We start from the raw sequence: 7,297 nt of genomic DNA, 5'->3' as shown, positions 1-7,297 counted from the left end.
ATCAACAAAGCTCAAGGGCAATCATTAGAATCATGAGGTATAGATCTGAATACGGATTGTTTTACCTTGGACCATTATATATTGCATGTTCAAGAGTCGGTAAACCTGACAATCTATTTATATGCACAGACAATGGGACAGCAAAGAATGTTGTATATTCGCAAGTTTTACGTAGTTAAAAACATATATATATATATATATATATATATATATATATATATATATATATATATATATATATATATATATATAAATATATATATATATATATATATATATATATATATATATATATATATATATATATATATATATATATATATATATATATATATATATATATATATATAAATATATATATATATATATATATATATATATATATATATATATATATATATATATATATAAATATATATATATATATATATATATATATATATATATATATATATATATATATATATATATATATATATATATATATATATATATATATATATATATATATATATTCACAGGTGGGACATAGGGACACAGTTTTAACTTCGTAAAACTTGCGAATATACAACATTCTTCGCTGTTCCATTGTCTGTAGATTGTCAGGTTTACTGACTCTTGAACATGCAACATATAATTGTCCATGGGAAAAACAATCCGTATTCAGATCTATACCTCATTATTCTAATGATGTGTCCCTGTGACCCGGTCGTCATTTATAGTCCCGGTGTCCTAGTTTGCAATTTCTCTTTGAGTGTCCCGATCGCCATTTATATTCCCTGTGTCCCGGTCGTCATTTATATATCCCCCCTGTGCCCCCGGCGTCCCCGTTGTAGTTGTGTCCCTGTGTCCTGGTCGTCTTTTATATTCCCTGTGTCCCGGTGTCCCAGTCTGTAATTTCTCTTTGAGGTTCCCGGTCGTCATTTATATTCCCGGTGTCCCGGTCGCCATTTGTGTCCCGGTGTCCCCGTCTGTAATTTAATCAGTTGACAAACATGACGTCAGTCGACAAACAACTTCATGACGCATACAGCTCAATCCTTATAATGACGTCAGTCGACAAACATGAGTTGACAAACATGACGTCAGTCGACAAACAACTTCATGACGCATACAGCTCAATCCTTATAATGACGTCAGTCGACAAACATGACGTCAGGTGACACAAACATGACGTCACTCGACAGACATAACACACATACAAATTATTTTTATATATATAGATTATTAAAATTGAAACGTCTATTATTAAAGATATTTACATATTGATAGCCATTATTGCTTACTTACTTTACTCAATCCTCATGCCGGGGTAGTGCTAAGAGCGTCGTCAACTTTCTCCATGTGGGGTGGGCAGCATCATCTGACAGCGAAATTTCAGCTAGTCAAGTAGTTTCCTCAGACTGCCATTATACCGAAAATCGGGCCTTCCTCTTGGACAGTTCCTGCCACTACTGACTCGTTCAAAGTCATAAATAATCTGACCCGGTGTGTCGGCAGGCAGCTCTAGAATATATCCAAACCAGCGAACTGTCCGCTACGCAGCCTGGTGTGAAAAGAGAGAGTGCGAAGTCATACTTCGTAGGCGGTCATTGCTGGCCAAGTCTATCCATCAGACTCCCTCAATTCTCCAGAGTCACTAAGATTGAAGAGTATCGAGACAGCACTGGACTGCAGTTGCAGGCCAACTCTCTGGTCCTTACAGGAGCATCGAACTGACTGAGGCTCCAAGGATCTTCATTTTGGTGGGACGTTGGATCATCGGTATCTTTCAAACGTTGCTCAGCCTACTTTGGTACAGCCTTCTTTGGATGCCAGAGGCCTTGACCGAGTGGGCAACAGCTTCGTGGTCTATTAGGACGTCCAAAGATATAATAGGACCAAAATACTTGAAATGGTCAACCACCTCGATTTGTTTATTAGCATTTAGCATTAGCATTTATTAGCATTTTTTTGCATGATAGCTATTGATTGCTGGTAGACTGAATTTATGTTTGAAACTTGGCATTGTTTTTTTTGTTTTTTTTTTTACCGGGTTCATAGTTCGTATAACGGTAGCGTTAGGAATGAATAGCATAACATTTTTCATCGTATTTTCTTTATTTTTAATTTAATGAAAATTAGTTCCATTTCTGTCGATCTCCGTTATTGTTCTGTATTTCTTTCTAAGTGCTTTCAAAAAACTAAATGTGACTCATGAGCCACAAGTTGCCCATATGTGTAATGTACATGTATTGGGTATTCAAAATTTTTCCTACCTTTGAATCTACTCCATGACATGAGCCTACCTTATAAGATTATTCGTGGGGCACCTGGGGTTAAAAGAATCTAACTTTTTTTAGGGGCGTATATCTGAAACTGTAATAATAATAATCTATTGTTACTCTCTATACATAACATAGACTCACTAAGAGGAGTGAACAAAAGGAAAAATAAAACCGACACTGATAAAAATTACGCATACATACTGACTAACTTTTAAATACTCATCCAACGAGGGTCAAATACTGTGAGAGTACAACTTACAAAACTTGAACGTTTAATATGTCGAAAATTGATAATTTTATTGCAACAGTAAGCACGTCTACGGGACGCCTTATCCAATATTTGATTAATCTAAAAAACAAACACCGTACCGTCGGGACTACTGTACACCGTACTATTTTATACCCTGGTCAAAAATAGGTATTTCCTCCTGGTTTTCTCAGACAAAATAAACATGTTGAATCTGAGATGAGGTTTCTTCAATTCAATTGATACTCCAGGTTTACCACCCCATGACATAAAACTAAAGAAAATACAACAGTTATGCTTTTGCGTCACTTATATATTTCAGAGGGGATGTGCAATGAAACCCTAAAGGTTAAATTAGATGTACTGCTCAGCGATATTAATTTCTACTTTGACCTGCACTTGCCGCGACGATACATCCAGGTTGCAGCGGAAACTAGCAACCTAGTAAGAGGCGATGACGTCCTATGCTAAGAAATACAATAGCCCATAACTACTAAAAATAGTGTCAGATCAAAACAAGGAGTACACCATTAAAACCGCCTTGTCCGAAAACCCTATATATGAAACTTGCCGTCCCTTTGCTTGAATAACGAGGAAACGCTACTGGCTTGAAAAACAAGAAACGCTAATTCAACTGCTATATTCTGTTTTTCTCCTTAGCTACCAGCCCACTGGAACATCAATAGGAGCTGTTTAATGACTCATTTGAAAAGAAATTGCCACATCTATTGCTTTTTGACATAAAAATATATTCAGAGTAAAATATTTTTACAAAAAACTTCATTTTCATGTACAAGCTTGATGAATGACGCCATAAATATATATAACGTAAGAACTGAATTCAACATTTATACACGCTTATCTTTCAAATTCTTAATCATAGTTACTACATCTAGTGCCTTTTGTTACATCTATGCCGGGGTTGCAGCTGTAGCTAGCAACCTAGTTAGACACGATCACGTCCAATAATAAGAAATAAAATAGCCCATAACTCCTAAAAATAGTTTCAGATCAAAACAAGGAGTATATTATTAGAACCGCCTTGTCCAAAAACCCAAAATAGTAAACTTACTGTCCCTTTTCTTGACTAGCGAGCAAAATCTACTAGCTTGAAAAGCTAGAAAATTTGATTGAACTACAATATTCCGCATCAAAGACATATTTTTCTGATTTTACTCCTCAGCTAGCAGGGCGCTGGAACATCATAGAGAGCTGTTTAAAAAGAAGAAAAGCAGTAGGCTTTCCTGTTTGTAATCAGGGCTATATAAAGGATATATAAGGAGTTTCTATATACATCGGGATTGCAGCGGTAGCTAGCAACCTAGTAAGGGATGATCACGTCCCATACTAAGAAGCAAAATAGCTTATAACTCCTAAAAAAAAGTGTCAGATCAAAATATAATAATGAACAACATAAATCTAGATTTGGTAAAGTGAAGAATGCAGGCTTGGGAGAACAGCCTGCGTAAAAAAACTAAATTCAAGATCGAGCCTGCAGCCATCTTTGACGAGAACCTAGCAAAGATTCGTGCCGAAATAAAAAGTAAACTCCTAGACCCTCGAACGAGAAAGGAACGTAAGCAATAAGGCTTTCTTGGCAAAATTTTTTTTTTATATTTTTTTGTGTTTTTTTTTAATAAATTCTCTCTATAAAACTGTTCAAGGACGAATCTTACAAGTAAAATTAAGGCAGTAGGTGTGTTTTTTCTGGTATATTTACCCCCTTTATCTAACCGACAAGACAGACGTTAAGGCACATAGCTCGGTTCAATTATCTAAAGGAGGATACGCCAAGAACCAAATACTTGAAGAAATGCTTAATCCAGCGTTGCACTTTCATCTAGAACGATCTTCCTGGGGATATTATTCCTGCTGATCCCTCTGTTGACTCCTTCAAAAGAATATTCAATAGACATTGAAAACGTCGAGGTTTATGTACGAAATGGCAGTCTAAACGCTGGCGGGTTTAGACTGCCACTTCGCCGTGCCTGGGTCTGGCGTAGAAGCTGCTGGTACATTTGTCTTCTTCGTATAATCTTTTTTTAAAGGACTTTTCTGTAGAGGTTTTTGTTTCTAGTTCTGAGTCCGACAAAAATATTTGAAAATTTGTTCGTGGTTGCAGCGTATATTTTTTTGTCTATGGTATTTCTTAGGGCTTCTATATCTTCTCTCAAAAGTTCAAGTCTTCTTTTTTTGAATTTTTTTTCTCTATGTCGGTTTTCATTAGTATATCTATACCTTTATGGTACTATATGGCTCAATTTTCAATTTTCATTGTCATTTTTATTTTATTTGGCAAAATTGGCTCCAACTTTACCCCGCCCCAGCATTTTGACAAAGATACGCCACTGGATTGAGACCAGAAAAAAGGGTGGAAATAAACAAAAAGACAAAAACAACCAAGGTGGATATCAAAATGAAACAAAACCCAAATCGAAAAATCAAAAGCTATTAACATGGAATGAAATAACCAATAAAAAAAAAATGAAAAATTCAAAGCAATAAACCCAAATCAAAAAAGGTCAGCCCCCTCACCCAGAATTAAACGACGAACGAGGTTTTCATTTAGAATGTATACCCTCGGCAGGAAATGCCTCCTCCTAAAGATTTTATGTTTTTTTTTTATTTGTCTCGTTTTTTGAATATTTTCTCGATAAAATTTCCCTGCCAAGGGTACATAGTTTTCCATATAATGTATGCATCTGTTCAGCCGTATTTTTTCCATTACTCACACGTTTATGCACTAGCCGTACTCGGCTTTTTTTTCTAAGAAGATTTTTTAGAAAAGGGCTGGATTTGTAAGTTGGATTTCTAAGAAGATAAAAAAAGTTGAAGAAACCATTGCATACATTCTGTGAGCAATACAAAATTGTATTTCTAGTTTCCCCATTAAGAGCCCCAGTAGAAGAAGTTTCTTGGTCAACCTAAATTTCCCGTCAAGTATTAAACAGCCCAATTTTGAAATTTAAACAAACCAATTTAAACCCATTAAAAAACTTCATTAAAATTTTAATGGGTTTTAAACCCATTAAAAAAATTCCAACTGAAAATTATCTTGGGTGATAGACAAATCCTGATTTTCAAACAGTCCGTGGTAACGAACTGTAGTAAGGAGCGACCCGGCTCAATAGTAAACGAAACTCTAAAAAGCGGAATTTCGATACTAAAAGATATATCAAAACAATCGGATTTTTATGCTGATTTTAAATATATAAGTTTCATCAAATTTAGTCTTTGTCATCAAAAGTTGCGAGCCTGAGAAAATTTGCCTTATTTTGGAAAATAGGGGGTAACACCCCCTAAAAGTCATAGGATCTTAACGAAAATTGCACCATCGCATTCAGCTTATCAGAGAACCCTATAGAAAAAATTCCAAGGTCCAATCTACAAAAATGTGGAATTTCGTATTTTTTGCCAGAAGACAAATCACGGGTGCGTGTTTATTTGTTTTTTGTTTGTTTTTTGTTTTTTCCCAGGGGTCATCGTATCGACCAAGTGGTCCTAGAGTTTTGCAAGAGGGCTCATTCTAACGGAAATGAAAAGTTCTAGTGCCCTTTTTAAGTGACCAAAAAAATTGGAGGGCACCTAGGCCCCCTCCCACGCTCATTTTTTTCCCAAAGTCAACGGATCAAAATTTTGAGATAGCCATTTTGTTTCGCATAGTCGAAAACCATAATAACTATGTCTTTGGGGATGACTTACCCCCCACAGTCCCTGGGGGAGGGGCTGCAAGTTACAAACTTTGACCAATGTTTACATACAGTAATGGTTACTGGGAAGTGTACTGATGTTATCAGGGGGATTTTTTTGGTTTGGGTGTGGGGTTCAGGGGAGGGGGCTATATGGGAGGATCTTTCCTTGGAGGAGTATTTCATGGGGGAAGAGAAATTCAATGAAAAGGGCGCAGGACTTTCTAGCATTACTATAAAAAAAAAACAATGAAAATATAAACATGAAAAAGTTTTTTCAATTGAAAGTAAGGAGAAGCATTAAAACTTAAAACGAACAGAGATTATTATGCATATGAAGGGTTCTAAAAGTGCTTTAGCATAAAGAGTGAGGTATTTAGGAGGAGATAAATACTTCACTCTTTATGCTAAAAATTTTTAAATAATTTCAACTATTTATTCTACGGCCTTTCTGATTCAGGAGTCATTCTTAAAGAATTGGGATAAAACGTAACGTAAGTTATGTACGTTTGTTACGTAAGTTAATTCTTAAGTTACTTTTATTTTTACTAATAAAAACGTTCTTTAAAAATTAAAAGATCTAGTTGCCTTTTTGAGTAACCGAAAAATTGGAAGGCAACTAGACCTCCTTCCCCACCCTTTATTTCTCGAAATCGTCTGATCAAAACTAAGAGAAAGCCATTTAGCCAAAAAAATAATTAATATGCAAATTTCATTTTAGTAATTTATGTACGGAGAGCCAAAATCAGACATGCATTAATTCAAAAACTTTCAGAAATTAAATAAAAAAAAACAAGTTTTTTTAAATGAAAGTAAGGAGCGACATTAAAACTTAAAACGAACAGAAATTACTCCGTATATGAAAGGGGCTTTTCCTCCTCGACACTCTGCTCCTTGCGCTAAAGTTTGATTCTTTCTCGCAACTCTACTTTTTAAAACAATAAAAAACTTTAGCGTAAGGAGCGGGGTGTCGAGGAGGAAAAGCCCCTTTCATATACGGAGTAATTTCTGTTCGTTTTAAGTTTTAATGTCGCTCCTTACTTTCATTTAAAAAAACTTGTTTTTTTTTTATTTAATCACTTTTAGAATTCAGC

This window comes from Artemia franciscana, chromosome 5 (assembly GCF_032884065.1).
Source record: "Artemia franciscana chromosome 5, ASM3288406v1, whole genome shotgun sequence".
Taxonomy (NCBI): domain Eukaryota; kingdom Metazoa; phylum Arthropoda; class Branchiopoda; order Anostraca; family Artemiidae; genus Artemia; species Artemia franciscana.
Note: the sequence above shows the minus strand (reverse complement) of the source record.